Raw genomic sequence first — 19,934 nt, forward strand, 5'->3', positions numbered from 1 at the left:
ACCCTTATTATCATACAGACAACCCCATAATCTCAAGAATATTATGTTGAGGAGTAAAGTATTCAGCAGTACAACTGAATGCGGGACAAAACCATGCCAGGACCCAAGATGCAAAACCTGCGCAATGCTCTACACAGCGGACACAATACAAATACCACACAAGAATCGGGAATACAAAATCAGAGGAGGGTTCACCTGTTCCTCCTGCAATGTCGTGTACCTCATCATGTGCATGAAATGCCCAGGGGGCTGCTACTACATAGGTGAGACAGGACAGGGGCTAAACAAGAGAATGAACCTGCATCGCCACAGCATCACACACGGAACAAGAGACAGTCCTGTTGGCGAACATTTCTCTGACTCTGGCCATAAGATGAACGATCTGAGGGTTGCCATACTCAAAGGTAATCTTAAAACCCCGAAAGAGAGACGGTTGCATGAATACAAATTTATGTAACTGTTCGGGACACTTAGCAGTGGCCTAAACAGAGATCGAAATTTTATGAGTCATTACTGACACTAGTGAACTCTCTTCCCATGAGCGCTAAAGGCCATGTATGTACATACTGTGCTATATGTATGCACACACAGCTGTCTCTCACACATACTAATACTCCTTATTTTTCCATCCCTATACACCAATAGGGACCACATAGTATCCACACACACTTTTAGTTGTGCTACAAACTCTCACATTTCCACACCCACCCACACCATTTATATCCCCTCTCACTCCACACACACCTTGTGTAGAGCACAGTTTATACTGTGGGCTCTCCATTCATTTTTATTCACACTGATACACATACACACTCTTTCTTCACTTGCTTTTAGTTACCCTTTGACACCTCCAGCCATAAATCTCATCCACACAGGGGGAAGGACCAGCACAGATAACATTCCAAGAGACACTGTTTTTAAGTAATCCTTGCTTCATTCATTGTAACATCGCCGGAAGAAGAGATCAGTGTATCTCGAAAGCTCGCACAAATAAAAGCATTTCGTTAGCCACAGAACGGTATCATCTATTTATTTTTTGATTATTGAAGCTCGGCTAACACGGTACTGATACCTCTACATGTATATATATATATATATATATATATATATATATATATATATATATATATATATATATACAGCTCAACCCCGTTATAGCATGATCCGCTTATAACGCGGTTTGAGCGTGGACCCCGAATTAAAAAAAAAAAAACAATTAAAGTTTTTTTTTTTGCACACACACTGCACACACTCACAGCACACTGCATACATTCACATCACACACTCACAGCACACTGCATACACTCACAGCACACTGCATACACTCATAGCACACTGCACACACTCACAGCACACTCCATACATTCACAGCACACTGCACATACTCACAGCACACTGCATACACTCACAGCACACTGCATACACTCACAGCACACTGCATACACTCACAGCACACTGCATACACTCACAGCACACACTCACAGCACACTGCATATACTCACAGCACACTGCATATACTCACAGCACACTGCACACACTCACAGCACACCACACACACTCACAGCACACCACACACACACACACACACACACACACACACACACACACACACACACACACACACACACACACACACACACACACACACACACACACACACACACACACACACACACTCACAGCACACAGCACACAGCACACACACAGCACACTGCTCACACACACACTGACACACACACAGTCTCACACAGTCAAATACACACACACAGAGACACACTGTCTCTTTAAGGGAGCTTGCAGGAAGCAGAAGCAGGATGCAGAGACAGGGAGAAGAGCTGCCAGATGCCGGGTAAGTGCTGCGTGCTGTTGCCGCTGCCCCACCGGGTCTGGGAATGCTGGGAGAGTTCTCATCTTTCCCCCTCCGGTGGACGCTGTACCACCAGAAAAAAAAAAAACTTTATAAAAAAAAGAAAAAATTTTCAGCAGCCATTTTTTTCCGCGACCCCGTTTATAACGCGAGTACCACGCTATAACGGGTTAAGCTGTGTATGTATGTATATATATATATATATATATATATATATATATATATATAATATATATATAGATAGATAGATAGATAGATAGATAGATAGATAGATAGATAGATAGATATAGAGATAGAAAGATAGCCAGGTGTGTGCTAAGGGACAATAGGTAGTTAGAGAAGGACATGTCCACAGCTAGGAGATTACACATTCCAAGGCAGGAGCATTGTTCTCTCCGTAGCAGTGAGGCGTCAAACCCTTTGGGAGGCCTGGACCTGACCTTGGGGGCAGGCATTTGTTTCCTAGCCCCGATGGCATGGTTCCAATTGATCAGTTCCAATTTCCATTTTCCCAGGCCCATCCTCGGGCCATCCTTAAGCACTGGTCATCCCCCTCTCTCCGGATTGGCTCAGCAGAGTACAGGGACTCCTCTGATTGGTCGGCAGCCAGTGCTCCATGTTTCCAAATTGGGGCCAGGAAGCAATAAAAGCTGACACCAGTCTGGGCTTCACAGTTTTTCACAGTTATGCCCGTTTGTACTAAGTTGGTGTCAGTGTTGTGAAGTCAACTTTATTTGGGACTGTGTGGACCTGCAGCATATTTCTCCAGTAACTGGTAACCTGAAACGGATTATCTATACAGCATCAAAAGTAAATTAGCTTCGGCCCTGCACCTAACGAGCTGAGAATACCCACACAAGTTACTGTTTTCTGGGGTTATTGTTGTGGCTTTGCCTGTGTTGCTCACTGTTGGCTATGGACAAATAAACTTCAGTTTATTAACTCTTTGATTCTGCCTGATGATTATGAGCCATAGTAGTCTGGTCAACCCCAAATTGTGATAGACGTATTGTTTAAATTCTGGTTAATCCTATTTTGTAATAGAAACGTTTTAAATAAATACCTTATACAGTAGTCATAATAATTAATTTGAAAAACTCACAAATATCTGAGCATTGCAATATATGAAATATAATATATAATATTTAACATGTATATACTGTTTATTGGTTAAGTTTCTTTCATTTGACATAGATTTTATTTAAATTGTGTGCATTTACTAGTGCAGACAAAAAGGTAGAATGCGTATGTTATGTACTCTTGTACAGCAGCCCCTCTGGTTCTCAAAGGATTAAGGCACATTTTGATCCACTCCTCTTCTAGAGATTCACTAAACATTGTTAAATTGCAATAATATTTGGTATAAAAAAATAGAATGTGTGATATTATTGCAGATTTAATGTACAACTCATTAAGAATTGTATATGCATAACATCATATGATTGTGACTTAATTTACATGCCACTGTTTTGCAATCTTTACTATGATTTCCACCTGAAGTCATATGAGAAACCTTAATTAGAAAACCTTGGTACAATACGGGAATGGGAAATAAATCTTTACCGTACCTTATGGCATCAAAGTGATTGGACCCTTTTGATGCTGAATTTGGTAGCAATGTACTGTATTGTATAGTAATAACTTCCTGGAAGCAAATTTGGTTAATTCTACACACAACCTAACAAACATCAACAATATTTGCAGTCTACATACATTAATTGTTAAATATTAGGGTCTACCGTAGCAGCTCTAACACTAAACAGCACAACCATCCCATAAGGATGTGATAACCATAAATCAAAAATCAAGCCACACAAAATACTGTACATATAGTACAGTAAACATAAAAATTGCATCAATACAACACTTCTAAAAAAGAACAATTTTTTCCCTCCTTGCTGTGGTCGGGCCCTGGGTCTGGGCTGGGGAGGCAGCCTGAACAAGCAGTTATCGGGTTCACCCTGGAAATTTGGCACATGGCAAAAAAGAAGTATAAGGTGATGTCAGTCCCATCCAGGCTCACCCCCTTGTTTGGTAACCCAGGGTTTCTCCCTGGTTTTCAGGGACAGAGTTTTGATACCTGGAGGCATAGAGGGATTGTGGAGGTGGGTGACATGTTGGTAAAAAATAAGCTAATGTTATTTGAGAAACTGATTGAAAAGTACGATCTTCCGCAAACCAAGCTGTTTAAGTATTTGCCGGTCCAACATTTTGTAAGGCAGGGTTACCAAGGTGTAGATTTACTAAGACTAACGTGATTCGAAGATCTTTTCAAAACAAGGACATATCAAAAAGGGCTACTTTCATTTTTGTACAGGGTTTAATTCCAAAAAAGGATACTCCCAAACATAAATATACAGTATGGAGCAGTGGGCTCTAGACTTCCAAACAGAAATAACGAGGGAGGACTGTAAGGATATATGGGAGATTGCGGGTAAAACTACTATTTGTACCACAACAAATAGAACATATATAACAATTTGTTAAGATGGTATTACACTCCAAGAGGCTAAAGAAAATTGTTCCCGAAGGCCTCAGATAGGTGCTGGAGGGGTGTGAACAGATAGGAGAGCTAGCGCATATTTGGTGGTATTGCCTGGCAATACAGATGTTCTGGAGAACGGTATTGAAATTAATAAAATATGTGTTGGTATCACTATCCTGCTAGATCCAACTCTAATTATTCTAGCCAAACCTATGGAGAATGTGAATCACTGCACACTCAAATTGATTTTGCATATACTAACGGCAGCTACTGTAGGTGTGCTATAGCTGCGGCGTGGAAAAATAAATTCCCGCCATCCAGATGAGAGGTTATTACAGTATAAGGATCAATGAGGTCCAATTAATAGAGAAACTCACCTAATTTCTGAACCATACATGGAAGTATTATAGGGTCTGGGAACCTTGGGACGCTGGATAGGGCGGAGCGGACTGAGATGAGTAGCCATCCGTCAGGAAGTGTAATGCAAGGGAATGGCCCCAGAAGGAGAGCAGGGTTCCAGAGTGTAAAGAGAAGAATGTGTCATCTATATAATGTTGTATGATAGGAAATGTGATTGTTGAAAAAATTCTGTACAAGATGGTTGTCCCCCACTCCTCCCCTCCCCATCTCACTGTTGAAAATTTCAAAGTAAAAAAAAAAAAAAAAGAACAATTTTTATCCCCTTCTTTACTGTGTTTGGTCCCAATGGTGCTAAAATAAAAAGGCCTTAACTTGCTCTTTTAGATATCCATAGTCATATTCAGTGTTTCTATTAATCCCACAAATACAGTAATCCATAAAAAAACGAGGTCTACTGCAAGACAATTTTTCCATAAAATCCAGAGTACACACTAATGATTACAAACAAAAACTTTGCTTTAAAAGCAATACTTAATCCTAATGGTTATCACTACAACAGGGTCAATTAAAAAAATAAATACTAAGAAAAAATGAAAAACCCACCCCTTAAAAGAGTACATTGCCTTTCTACGGGGCGATGGCACTACGTGTACAATACTTTTCATTTTAACATCCAGAGTACCACCACTTTTTGATTTACAAATTTGCAATTTCACTCCTCTCAAAGGAATTTATTTTAAAAGGTTCCTATTTGTACAGTACAAGAAATGGGCAATAACATCTATGTAAAATCAAATCCAAAGCCTTACATTCCAAAACCAAATACAAAACAAATTTCTTAAGATTGTGTTGCATAGTCTTTGGTAGAGATGGGCAAACTTTTGTGGTGGATTTGGATCGGTCGGTTCCTTTGGTCTGCGGATTTCAGCGGATCAATCTTAAAAAAAGGTGATTCGCGGTTTGTAGATTTTTTTATTATTGTTGCCAATACACTCTGCAGATTCCGTAATCCGTTGGCAGATTTGTAGAGTCCAATCCGCGGATCCTTCAATAGATTTTAAGAATCCGCCAATGGATTGCTGAATCCGTGGATTGGATTCTACAAATTCGCCAACGGATTGTATGTAATGGGTTTTTTTTGATCTGTGCGAAACTGACCAAATCTGTTGGCTGATTTTACACTGCGAAACAGATTTTGGGGGAAAAAGTGACAAAATCTGGAAAATTAATTTGAGCGGATTCGCACATCTCTAGTTTGTGGTTCCTACCCATGTGCTTTAAAGCAGCAATCCCGTAAACTAATATTTTTTTTCTACAGGGCTGGAACCAGAGGATTCTCCATAGCTCAATTGCATTATTTTAAACTCTGGGGACCCTCCGAGTTCCCGAAATACTTACTGGTAAAGTTTCCAGTTTGAATCTTCCACCAGGTGAAACAATATAGCCATCAAATCTTGCGGGTCACACGGACCAAGCGTTATGTGTTGCAGGTTCTTATTGGACAACAATTTACACCCTGTCAATGAATAAGGAAGTGACATTGATCATTTTAGCAGTAAGTATTCTGTAAACTAGGGGGTTAACTGAGCTGAAAATAACATGGGTCCAAAGTTGTTTAAGGAAAAATCAACATTTTTTTTAGTCACATGGGATAAGACAGACCGTGCCAGTGGCTGCCATTGTTTTCAGACCCTATGGAGTGATAGTGCTAGTTAGTGTTAGGGATGTTAGAGTAGGGCCAATATTAACCCCTCCCAGAACATTAGAGGCCAGCTGCAATATTTATGTACTGACCATGCCTAGATTGCAACTTTGGCTACTAACACTGTCTGTACCATTTTAATATGTTATTTTTTTTTATTTATAGCTCAACTGGGTTATATTCCTTGCAACTAAAGATAGGCAAAACTGTCAAAATTCAATCCGTGAAGTTTTCACAATGTTTTATTCAGAATCCGATCTGCACATGGAAATTTTAAGATGGATTGGGCACTAAAAAATACAGGCGGATACATCGTTATGATAAATCCAATTAGTGATTTTAAAAAGCAGTTTAGCACAGACCCTGCAAAAAAAAAAAATTACACATATATATACAGCTTAACCCCGTAATAGTGCGGTCCTCGGGGGCCACCCGCGACCACCGCGTTATAAACGGGGTCGCAGAAAAAAATGGGCGGTGATTTTTTTTTTTGTAGTGCTACCGTGTCCACCGGAGGGGGAAAGCTGAGAACTCTCCCAGCGTTCCCAGACCCGGTGTGGCAGCGGCAACAGCACACAGCACTTACCCGGCATCTGGCAGCTCTTCTCCCTGTCTCTGCTTCCTGCTTCTGCTTCCGTCTTGCGAGAGCAAGCTCCCTTAAAGAGACAGTGTGTCTCTGTGTGTGTGTGTATATGTGAGTGTGTGTCAGTGTGCTGTGTGTGTGCTGTGAGTGTGCTGTAAGTGTGTGCAGTGTGCTGTGAGTGTGTGCTGTGAGTGTGTGCAGTGTGCTGTGAGTGTGTGCAGTGTGCTGTGAGTGTATGCAGTGTGCTGTGAGTATATGCAGTGTGCTATGAATATGTGCAGTGTGCTGTGAGTGTGTGCAGTGTGCTGTGAGTGTGTGCAGTGTGCTGTGAGTATGTGCAGTGTGCTGTGAGTGTGTGCAGTGTGCTGTGAGTGTGTGCAGTGTGCTGTGAGTGTATGCAGTGTGCTGTCAATGTATGCAGTGTGCAGTGAGTGTGTGCAGTGTGAGTGCAGTGTGTGTGCAAAAAAAACCAACTTACATTTCTTTTTTTTTAAATGCGGGGTCGACGCTCAAACCGCATTATTGCGGATCCGCGTTATAGCGGATCGCGCTATAACAGGGTTGAGCTGTATATATATATATATACAGTAACTTCAAATCTACCTCCAAAGATCATTATGGAGCACAGTTGTATGTATGTATGTATATCTTTATTTATATAGTGCCCACAGCTGTACTTTACAAGAGAGACAATACAGTATAGGATATTATAGTACAATATGTGCAATTAACATGATCAGACAATAGGAAAGGAAATCCCTGCCTGGGAGAGCTTACAATCTACTGTAAGTAATGTGATAGGAAACTTACAGAGACAACAGGTGAGGGAATTAGTACAGTAGCTGGCAGTGTTTGGCCACAATGTTGGGTAGGAGAGACTATGGGTATGGTACAGTAGCAATGAGTCTTCATTTAAGAGTTGAGTTTTAAGATTTGTCTTAAAATTGGGGAGAAAATGAGCTTGGCATATACTGAGTGTGAAGGAGTCCCTCATGTAAGGGGCAGTGAGGGAAAAAAGTTTAAGGTGAGAGAGCGCAATAAAGGTGAAATCGGAGAAAAGGAGACAGTAACACTGTAGGTACGGTAGAGCACAGGAGACAAGCAGCAGCATAGTGAGAGAGCAAATCTTATATGTAGGGAAGAGAAGATGAATGGAGATCCTTGAAGGTAAGGATGAGAACTTTGTGTGTGATCCGAAACATGATGAGAAGCCAGTAAAGGGATTTAAGGAAGAGATGAGCGGAGACTGTTTTGAGAGAAAGGGAAATTTTTTCAGCAGCAGAATGGTAGATATTTTGCAAAGGAGAAAGTTGTGATGCAGGGAGGCCCATTAACAATATGTTACAATAATACAGGTGGAAGAGGATAAGGGCATGCATTAGAGTTTTAGCAGTAGCTTAACAGAGGAAAAGTTGAATCTTAGCAATATTACGTAGGAAGAAGCGAAGAGTTTTTGCTTTGTTGTGTATGGGAATGAAGAATGAAAGGGAAGTAAAATGTCACTCGTAGACAATGTGCTTTGACGACAGAATAAATGGTGGAACAATTTATGGTGATGGAAAAATGGGAAATTGGGCCAGGTTTACATAAAATATGAGTAGCTCAGTTTTAACCATATAAAGTTTAAGGCAGCATTGTGCAATCCACAAGGAGGCAATCAGAGGAGGAGGTAATCAAAGACTTAGGACTGGATGTTTGAATGTTTGAAGGTATAGGTGGATTGATATATCTGTGTTTCATCTGCATAGGGATGATACAGATGTCGGTAGACTAACAGTCCCTGTGACCGTGGATAAAAACACCGAAATCCGCGGATTCTCTGCGGCCCCGAAAATAGTACATTCTTTGGCCCGGTTACGGTCTGAGAGGATTAAAGTAGGACCCCCACAGCAGCAATAACCAGGCCAGCCAGCCTGTAAGAGCTGCACAGAAGAGTCCAAGGGAGAAGAAGCCATCCTCTGTGTCTCCCTGCAAAGCTCTTAAATGATCAAATCATGGGCTTTTAATGATTATTTTTAAGATATGATTGAAGCAGAGGGGATCCAGAAAATAATCTGATTAATTTCAGCTCCAGCGAACACTTGCTTCTAGAGATGCAGACCTCCGATGGGCATGTTGGCATCTCCTGCAAGTTTTAATGCCCCGAATAACGTGGGTTAATAGGAAGCCATGACAGGATTATGTCACGGCTTCCTATTTGCCCATTATGCAGCAGCTACTAGCACCACCTATGGAGGAGTGTATCTCTGGAAGCACCGGGACCAGGATCTAACATTAATGTGGTTCAACTCCGGGGACCCCCTGCTTCAAACTTATGTTAATTAATATATATATATATTACATTATAAACCCCCAACACACCCAACAAAACTACCCCCCCCTCTAGACTAATGCCCAATATCCCTATTAGCAGTGTTCGACAAACCTATACATTTGCTCACCCCGGGCGAGTGGATTTAACATCGGGGCGAGCTCCTATTGGCCCAAGCAGCACACGTTTGGTACTAGGTGGCGAGTAGATTTTTTTGTGTGGCGAGTAGATTTTTTGGTGATTTGTCGACCACTGCCTATTAGCCATATGTGGCTAATAGTGATTTGAGACATTAACACCCAAAAATGTAAACGTATATAAAAACAACATTAATAACCCCCTTTCATTACCAAAGTAGCTAACCGGTAAGATAATAGAGGTGTTAACCCCTCCTGCCACCCCCTGCCAGAGTCCTAATAACCCTCCCCGGGGCAACTACCCCATAAATCACGCCCACGACCCCCAGCAAGTGCACCCCACAGAAATGGTCATTAGCCCTATTAGTCAAATCTGGCCAATAGATACATTTAACAAAATAGAAATTATAATAAAATAATAACATAATCAAACGCTAGCAATTAAATCCATTGATTGGCACTGTGCCTACCTATGCCCTCAATGGGGCCTAGATACCCACGTTGCCAATGTACATCCTAAATAAATAAAAGTATTACTTTTCCCTGCTTTTATGAAGGCCATGCTCCTCAGGGGCACCAGCAGAACATCTAATAAAGGGCCCCTCACAGGTCAAGTACCCCCTTCACCCACCCAACAGTAATGGGCAATAGTCATATTTGCCAAATCTATCTTATAGCACTTTTGCACATTGAGAAGTCCAAAAGAGTTGAGGAGGTCAAGAAATGTGTAGAGAAAGAAAAGGAGAGGTCTTAGAACAGAGCACTGAGGTACACCAATAGACAAATCAACAGAAGACATGACATGTTAGAAACAGAGACCGAAAATGTGTGATGGGAGAGGTATGATGAGGACAAGGATAGAGCTTTGTTGCGGATACCAAAAGAGTTTAGAATATGAAAAAGAGGGTGATTAACAGTATCGAAGGCAGCAGAGAGATCGAGCAGGATTAGTAGGGGAAAATTACCATGTGATTTGACTTCATGTAGATCATTGGCTACTTTAGTGAGCGGTAAGAAAGTCAGAGTTTAAAGTGTTCAGCAGGGCATGGGAATAAAAAAAAGTTGATCACATGGGAAAATGCAAGATGTTGAAGCAGTTTGGAGGCTAAAGGAGGGATACAGGATGGTAGCTAGAAAGGAAGATAGAATCTAGGGTGTTTTTCAGAATGGTTTTGACCTCCGCATGCGTAAAGGAGGAGGAGAAAATACCAGTAGGCTGGGAGGAATTGCAAACAAGAGCCGGGCGCTTACCTTAAGTGTTGTGTCAGGGTGGGGGGTGCAGTACGATGCTTAAATACAAACCAATGGAGGTGGTCTCTCACAATGGAGTCTGTTAGGGATCCCTGTGCTCAACCCCACAAAGGGGTTTCCAAAACATTTGTTGGATATAAAGAGAGAGAGAATAGGGGGAGCAAAAGGGTTAGAGCATAATAACCAGCAATAACAATCTTATGATAATACAGGTCACTATCTCTGGAGTGTCAATAAACAGATGATGATAAATCAATACTCACACGGCCCTGTGTGAGCAAAGTTGCGTAAGGGTGTCTTGTTTTTAGGGGTCTGGTCTATCCACGTGGTGAGTGGGATTAAGGGTATGGAAAAGTGAAGCAATAACCATAAACACTTACACGGCCATGTGTAAGCACAGTTGTTGAAAGGTATCTGTGGTATACACCTAGATTGCCCGTCCAAGATAATCCCAGGGGTGCTGTGCACGCTGCTGCTGGCAGGCAGGGGGTTAAATGCGGGTCTCCCTCATGGTCCTCCTGTTCTGGGGTTCTTTCCCTCCCCGTTTCAGCAAGGGGAGTGGGTGAGGCAAAATGACAGTGTGGGATCAGCAATGATCTTATAAACGTAAACGTTTATTAAACATTAAATTAGATCCACAACAAATGCACTCACATAAAATAACACTGTCCCGGCGTGCTCCTGTGGCTGTGGTTCGCAGTTGTTCCCGGCCGCACTCTCCTCCGCGTCTGGAGTCGGAATGGATGGCAATTCCTGGCGCGGCTGTGTCTGCAACTGCTTCCACCAGCTACGGAAGGCTGGGAAGAATTAAAGATATGGGTGAGAGTGGGGACTAAGACAGGAGTAAGAGTTCTGATAATGTGTGAGGTGTCTCTCCATATGATGTTTGATATACAGGCAGGCCCTGCTCGTATGGCGGGTTCCGTTCCCTGGCGCGCCGCAAAGCGTAAATCGCGAAAAGCAGAACCGCCGATTTTCAACTTCTGTGCATGCGCAGACTTGCAGTCCCCCCTTCTGCGCATGCATAACCTTGGCCGTCTCCATTTGCGCATGCGCAGACATGGCGGCCCCCTTCTCTGTACCACCCGATACTCAGCTGCTAAGCGCGTCATGCCGAAAGTCGCCAGAAAAACGGAACAAGCGCTGAACCTAATGAATATGGGTATACATTGGGAAATGCTGTATGAGCGTTATGCCGAGAAGCGGAGAGAGCCGAAAAGTGGGGCCTTAATAAGTCTTATCTCTCTCCCACTCTATTCCCTCACAGTTATCTACAGTAATTCAACTTTTCTACTGTAAGTGTGCCTTTCATTTGCACTTAAATACATATTAGTTACATTATTTGTTACAAAAAGACTTAGGACTAATGTTACCTCTATTAAAATTATTGGAAACTAAATAAGTGAAAATAAAAATGTTTCACTAAGACTAAAATATTGTCGGTCAAAGATACATTCACAAAGTCAGTAAAATATCTAAATAATTCAATGATCACAGGGAAACACTCAATGACCCAATTTTTCTGTTCTTGAAATATTGAGCTGTGTTAAGAATCATTGCTAGGAAAGTGTCTGCATTTTTTAGATAATCCCCTCTGGAATGGCTAGTGAAGAATGATGCTTTATCTTTCTCATTGACAGGTTTTAGCTACTTTATATTTTGCTGTTTGCACACTTCAACATCATTGATACACTTACTTTAAAGAAAGAAAAAAAGCATACCACTCTTTCTGCAGACAAGCTAATACACCTTATATGTTTTCAGAAGAGTTCACAAGGAGATATTGGCATGAAGCCATTCAACTTCAAGTAAATTCCTGAGAGACGTACAACCAAGAAGGCAATTAATTGAATTCTATTACTAATATATAAAATACAGTGTGCTAACCAGAGGCGGGTGAACCCAGGAGCTGTTGACTTTCATTTGTAAAAGTTCATACAAATTGCAACCTTCACTAAAATACTGTAGGTGCATTTCCCTATAGATATAAAGCTGCATTGAAGGTATATTACTTGAAGTCATTATGTAAATACATCATTAGGACTGTAATGCTCACTAATGTGCTGTAAAAACATAAACGTGAGTTCCATTTTTCTAGGGCATATCAAGATTTAAAAAAATACAGCAGTGTTTATTCTTTAGTTTATCATGTCTATTTGGCTTGTTGCCAAGATATTGTCAAAATATGAAATTATTTAGAGTTCACCTACAGTATCTTAAATCTTATCAATCCCATTTAGTCCAATATGTTTATTGTGTGATAGAGCTACTGTACTGTTGTTTTTTTTTTTTAAATAAACCCCTCTGTGTAAAAGAGTGTAAAATATAGATAACACTGAATGACTTCTAAAGCATTCATATATGCCGACTATCAAATAAAGAGGAATTACCAGCACTTTTATGTATATAATATTGTATTAGTGGAAACAGCAAATACTGTGGGAAATTATAAGATCAAAAAATAATTTGCAGTAAAATAAGCGTTTTAGAAAATCATTCATCATCTCTCAAACATCATAGATATCACTCATAACAGAGCAGTCCTCTTGATTAAAAATCTTGATGTTGAACTACATATCCATAACTGGCTGCCATTTTTAATTGTATCCATTCCTCTCCTAATTATATTTAAGGGCATTTGCACTATTTGCAGGAAATGTCTTTCCTGAACAGATACTTTGTCAGTGACAGGTGATGTCAGCACTGGTAGATGTAACTTTTCTTGTCAGGGAAATCAATAGCTCTTGGGATGGCACTGAGCTCCTACCAGAATCTAGACCACATTACAGGAGAGGAAGGTGAAACAGCCCTGGGGATGGCACTATGTTAACAGGAAATATTTATACTAGTGCAAGTGCTGTACAGCAAGAAATGCTCATCACCCTTGAAACATTTGAGTAGAGAAATAGATGTAAAGATATCAACTGTGATCAAATAAAATTATTGAAACTTTCACAAACATTACCATTAATGTTTTGCTTTAAAATCCAACATTACCATATTGCTATGTGTAAGATTATTTGTCTGTTACCAAACCTATGTTGTTCTTTTGTAATGAAGAACATATACTGTACCACTGCAGGTCCATATTTACTAAGAGGTGCTAGCTAATAAGACAATAGGTTGTATGCACAGTCCACAGATTATTTCCCTGCCACCCCAAAACAACTCCAAATAAAGATGATTTTTTTCTGTTAACTCACACTATGTAAGGGTGCAAAAATGCACTTATGCATTTTGTGCACCAGCACTTTATTAAAGTACATATACTTTATGGACTGCTTTTTGGGATATCTGCATAGCACTCCGGATACTTATGAATTTAATATCAATATTTGGATAGAGTATACACTTGATTCTTTGAGCACCATCTCTCAACCAATCACGCTACATAATAAGACACCTAACGGTATTACAAGACAGCTTGACTTGGTCATAATCTGTATTACAGTACCGGAAGGTGTATTATGGCATTGCACCACCTAGTAAAAATGGGCCATAATCTTTTTGAAGTAATAAAGTAGACATTTATTTATTAAAAAAGATACTATTATATGAAGTATATTTATGAGTACTAATATATAAATACATAATATAATGATTCTGGATATTAGAAAGCGATGGATGCTGGAGTAAAGGAGAACGTATGGATACTAATGGGAGGGGGAAAAAACTAGAAATAGATACATGTATAAAACCTTATGCTAAATGTCGAATTTTTTTTTTTTAATCACTAGTTCTGGTAATGACTTAATACAGTTTGATACTTGACCATTGTTCCCTTTCTCTGATATTATCTTTTCCCGAGTTTGTTACATGCAGTATGCATTGTTAATTTGATTGTTAATTTCTGAATCTAAAAGGATTATTTACTGTATTAATCTGTGGTAGTACCTGTCTGGGCACTATAGCTTGGAAACTCCATTGATTTAAATTGGAGTTTCTGCGCAATAGTATACCAATGGCCGTGTAACAGGGACATATCCCTGTTTAAAAAAAGCAGCCTCAGTGCTCTGAGAATCCAGCAGAGAGATAATTAATTGTAGTCACTCAATTAACTAGTCTCCACCTGGACTAATGAGAGCTCTTTAAAAAGCCTCATGTGAGACTAAGGAGAGATTCCTTAGCTCACATATGGGCTGACATACAGAGAAGGAAGACTGCACAGATTTTCCTTAGCCCACAACTGGGCTGACCTGATGAAAAGAGGGTGTCTTGATGCACCCAAAATGACTGTATGCTGACAGCAAGACAAGGGGACAAGACATCTATACCTTGACACAGACTTTCCATAGCACACGTGTGCTGACCCAGGAGAGCAGAGAGGCTATCCCCTTCAGCTACAACAACAGAAACAGATAAGGAACTTTCTTGTTGGACTGTGTGTGTGTTTGGGTGGTAATCAGATACCCACCCAGTTAGAGGGCTGGATTAAAGCTTTAGATATTCTCCAATGCAGAGTAGGTCTTTCTTTTGTTTAATGTTTTGCCTTGTTAAAGGAACAGGCGCAATAAAGCTGGGATTTAATTTCACCCTAATCGGTTTCCATTAAATATACCTCTGGACATAACTCTTATAGGCCACTATCACAGTTTTAATGAATACCCCCCACCCATCCCGCAAATGATAAATTAATGTCCAAGGAAATCTTTTTTCTTCTACACAAAGAAACAAATGACTTCAGGACAGGAGTGTGTAAACAGGTCCTTTTTAACATTTCAAATATTTGTACGATGTGGATACTTTTATCTTATATATTATTTATTATGGTGTCCACTACATCTATAAATAACTTTACATTCAATTATTCTTCTTTTAAAACTAAATCATTGTTGTTATTGTAGAATGATTTATTCCAATTCATCTTTAAAAAAAGGAACATTAAGGCCTAGATACAGTACATCCACTTACACTATGGCAAAAGGTCGGTACTATCGCAAAAAAAGCATTATTTTTAGCGGGCACGTTATTAACCAGGTACTGTACCACTAAAAATAACTTATTTTTCACCACGGCTATAAATGTCTGAACCGACACCAAAATGAGGAAATAACGCAACTCTACTTATTTTGATTCCAGTCATCAATTTCTGATAAGAAAAGTAACACCCCAACAATTATTAAGATATTAACCCTAGGAACTCAAATTGTCAGCTAGTCTTAGCTACGCGGATTAGCTGCCCACTAAGGACTAGTAAGGGGTTAATAGCTTCCTAAAACTAACCTAACTACCCCTTTGACTATGTAACTGGCTAGTAAGTCATTGACATGGCAAGCAAAGGATTAACCCCTATCTCCCTCCCTGGGGTGTTTAACCCCAACCTGGGGCAACTACCCCCAACACACACCTACTTAACTCCCCACAACAAACCTGAACAACTGCCTATATAGTAATGGCTAATAGCCCTATTAGACAAATTTGGCTTAAAGGTCTCTGGGCATAATAAACAAAGCATACATACATTAAAACATTAATATAACACATTTATAGTAACTTTAATTACTATATACAATATATAAAAATAACTTAGCATTTCAATGTTTAAATTAACCTATCAAGTGTCAGTGGGGGTATATAGGCACTCACAAGTAAAGCCTAGGTTGCCAAATTGGCACTCAATTGAATCCACATTTGTCTAATAGGGCTATTTTTTTATTTTATTTATAAAAATGTTTTACCAGGAAGTAATACATTGAGAGATACCTCTCATTTTCAAGTATGTCCTGGGCACAGAGTTATAAAAAATACATGGTTACAATAAAAGAACATTATATAGTCACTTCTTAGACATTTCATGGACAGATAAAGTAGGAAAATTGGGTACAGGGGATAAAGGGCTTGTGAGTTTCAAATAGAAATAGAGTAGCTTTAACATCAACTAACATCAGCAAAGGGCAGCAAAAGGCTCACGCCCTTTGGCTGCCCTTCGGCTGCGCCAAAGGCGCGCCTTTGGGGCAACGCAGATGTACGCTGGAGTGGGTGAGGTTGAATCTGATGCATCTGTGAATAAAAAGATCTTTTCTTTGTGTCCCCTTGGCTCATTAACAGTCCAGTGGGTGGGGTTGCCGATTCAACAAAGAACAAGCACATGTTAACCCTTAGCATGCTGGTCCTGTGCAGAGGGGAGCAGTTCTTGGGGGGGCCCCATCAGGCTATGCGCCTTTGGGGCAACGCAGATGTACGCTGGAGTGAACAAAAATATATTTTCTTTGTGTCCCAATGGCTCATTAACATTCCAGTGGGTGGGGTTGCCAATTCAACAAAGAACTATTGGTCTTCCTGGTAGATTGTGAACACTATCACCTATACAAAAAACGAGCAATTCATTTCATGATGTAGCTACTACATCATGGGTCCCTGGAGTTCTAGACCCCATGACTTAATATCTACGTTCTTGGGATCCCAAAGTGTTAAATGACATGACTTTTCATGATGCATTTTATCTTATTCTGTAGAATTAGGTCTTGTAACATTATTATTGTTGCCCATATCTTTCTTTATTCCTGCCAATGGGTTAGATTACAGTACCAGATCCAAAAATAACCAATTTTGTGTCTTAATCTTTTTTTTTTTTTTGTATTATTTGAAGGTAAAATGGGCTTTTAATAAAGTTGAATGTTACTTTAAGAAAGTTATTCATTAAGTGCAATTACAGCATAACGCACTAGCATGGGCATTGGTGCTCATTCAAGTGAATGGAATTTAATGCCTATCCGGTTGCATTACCCGTAACAGAGTTTGATTAATCTGGGGGTAAGTCTGGTGCTTACCCAGCCAGGAGCAGCTACAGTATAATTAGTAATATGATCAAATCATGCTGGCCAACATTCTGTACAGTATAACTGTTTTCATGGGTGCCTGGTAGGAAAATATAGGGATGGAATTGAAAAGGAAGGGACCTCTTCCTCTTCCATTCATTTGGATTGGGTTAATGAGATTTTTTTAGGAAGAATATATATGGTAAATGTAGCGGATGGTTACCACAACCATGGCTGCACCAGTGTCTGAGAATTATTGCTGTGGAAGTTCTGATCAAGAAACATGCAGTGGCAGCAGCTCTATTACCGGACCTGCAGCATTAAGCTTTTAAGCTCTGGAGATTTAAAAAGAAAAGTTGGCTAAAATCCAATATCAATATTTATGGGCAATTTAGAAACAAAAAACTTCTTACAATAAACCTAAACATAATTCAAGTCATGTTAGAGTTTTTTGTATTTTCATTTTAAACTAGTGAAACATCAGCTACCAGAGAAAACTATTATGTTGCAGGCAAAGTATCCTCACCGGGAGAAAGGACAGCGGTCACGGCCGCGCAGCAAATGAACAAGGCTGGACTGTGCTATAAAAAAATCTTTATTATGCCATGGGTATTTAAAAAAGAGAGAGATGGAAGCACCTTTTGTGTGTATATATGTGTATATATATATATATATATATGTGTATATGTATATATATATATATATATATACATATATATATATATATAGATATCTCCAACCAGTGCAAGGGATTTCTGAAGATGCTCCAAAATTATCTGACCTTATAATGCTTATGTAAGCATTTGAAGCTAGAGGATATTCTGAAATCAACAGAATCACACACAGAGAGTTTTCTGTTTTTTCGTTAATTAATTGATATTGTCATGAGCAGTGTTCGACAAACCTATACATTTGCTTGCCCCGGGCGAGTGGATTTAACCCCCAGGCGAGTAAATATTGGCCCAAGCAGCACACGCTTGGTACTAGGTGGCGAGTAGATTTTTTTGTGTGGCGAGTAGATTTTTTGGTGATTTGTCAACCACTGGTCATGAGATTATCTAAACTTGAAGTCTGTAGCGTGGATCTGTTTTATGATTTAATTAAATTCATGATGCTGAAACCCCTTTCGCATGATGCTGAAACCCCTTTCGCATGATGCTGTTGATGTTGGAAGCACAGCAATAATAGAAAGCAACTTAACGAAAAAACAGAAAACTCTCTGTGTGTGATTCTGTTGATTTCAGAATATCCTCTAGCTTCAAATGCTTACATAAGCTTTAACTTCATACCATTCATAAAGAATAGCTTCTGTAACATTTGCCAGAGAATCTTTAGATATCAAATGATGAAAGTGACGAATGAACACCTTCATCTCAGAATCACCATAATTTATGAGATTGCTAACGGACGGCCACGAAACAGTATCAAAAATGGAACAGGCACCAGATACTTCACAACAATGGTCCAAAAATCTTTCATTTAAAATTTTTATTCCTGCTTTAATTAATGCGTTTTTGTCTCATTCATACTTCAATTTTCCCTGTTTTAGGTCAGATAATTCAATTTCTTGAAATTTTCCTGACATACAGTACAGTAAATGTATTGTCGAGAAATGTTTTCTCTGCCTCACCTACCGTATGTCCCAACAATGCATTTTCTACATCTAATTTAGCATGGCTAAGTAACAGACTCTCTCACTGGAAAATTAGGGACACCTTTCTTTAAATTTGGAAGAAAATAAAGTAAGACATGTACTGTTACTAAGAACCAAATATTTTGGAGCATCTTCAGAAATCCCTTGCACTGGTTGGATTCCACTGTGTTTCGTGATTCTACGATTGATTATTTATGGACAGCACATGACATGACTGATTGGAAGACAACACATTACTTCAAATCAGCATCAAGTGATTTGAGAGCTCCAATTTTTACTTGCAACCCATCGAATTTGATGAATATCTTTCACTTTTAAAATTTTGGCAGAAAAAGATTTAGCAACATTTTCAAGTTCATTTTGTCTTTTTGGAGAACATCCATAAAATTTAAAAAGCCCAATCAAAATATTGTCTACTTTGGAAATGTAAGTAGCATCTTTCACAGATTTCAGCTCACATAACTGTCATTTATGAACTACACAGTGCACAGAAATAAAATGTTTCACATCATGTTTCACGTTTGCTGCAAGTCCATTAACACTGCCTAACATGCTTGCAGCTCCATCTGTCCCTATTCCTACCAATCCTACCAGCTGTCTCGCCACTGAAGTCCACATTTAACTAACTCTTCTTGAACTGCATAGAAATATCCTTGTCTAGTACCATTTTTTTAATTTTACTATGCTTACAAAATGTTCCTTTATATCGCCGTGTTACAATATTTCATATACATTATAAGTTGCTCGGTTGTTGATAAAAAATGTTGTGTCTCCAAGCGCTGAGCTTTTGTGAGCGTACGTGCTCGTCGCGCGGGCATGGCAATCC

This window comes from Ascaphus truei, chromosome 4 (genome assembly GCF_040206685.1).
Source record: "Ascaphus truei isolate aAscTru1 chromosome 4, aAscTru1.hap1, whole genome shotgun sequence".
NCBI classification, from domain to species: domain Eukaryota; kingdom Metazoa; phylum Chordata; class Amphibia; order Anura; family Ascaphidae; genus Ascaphus; species Ascaphus truei.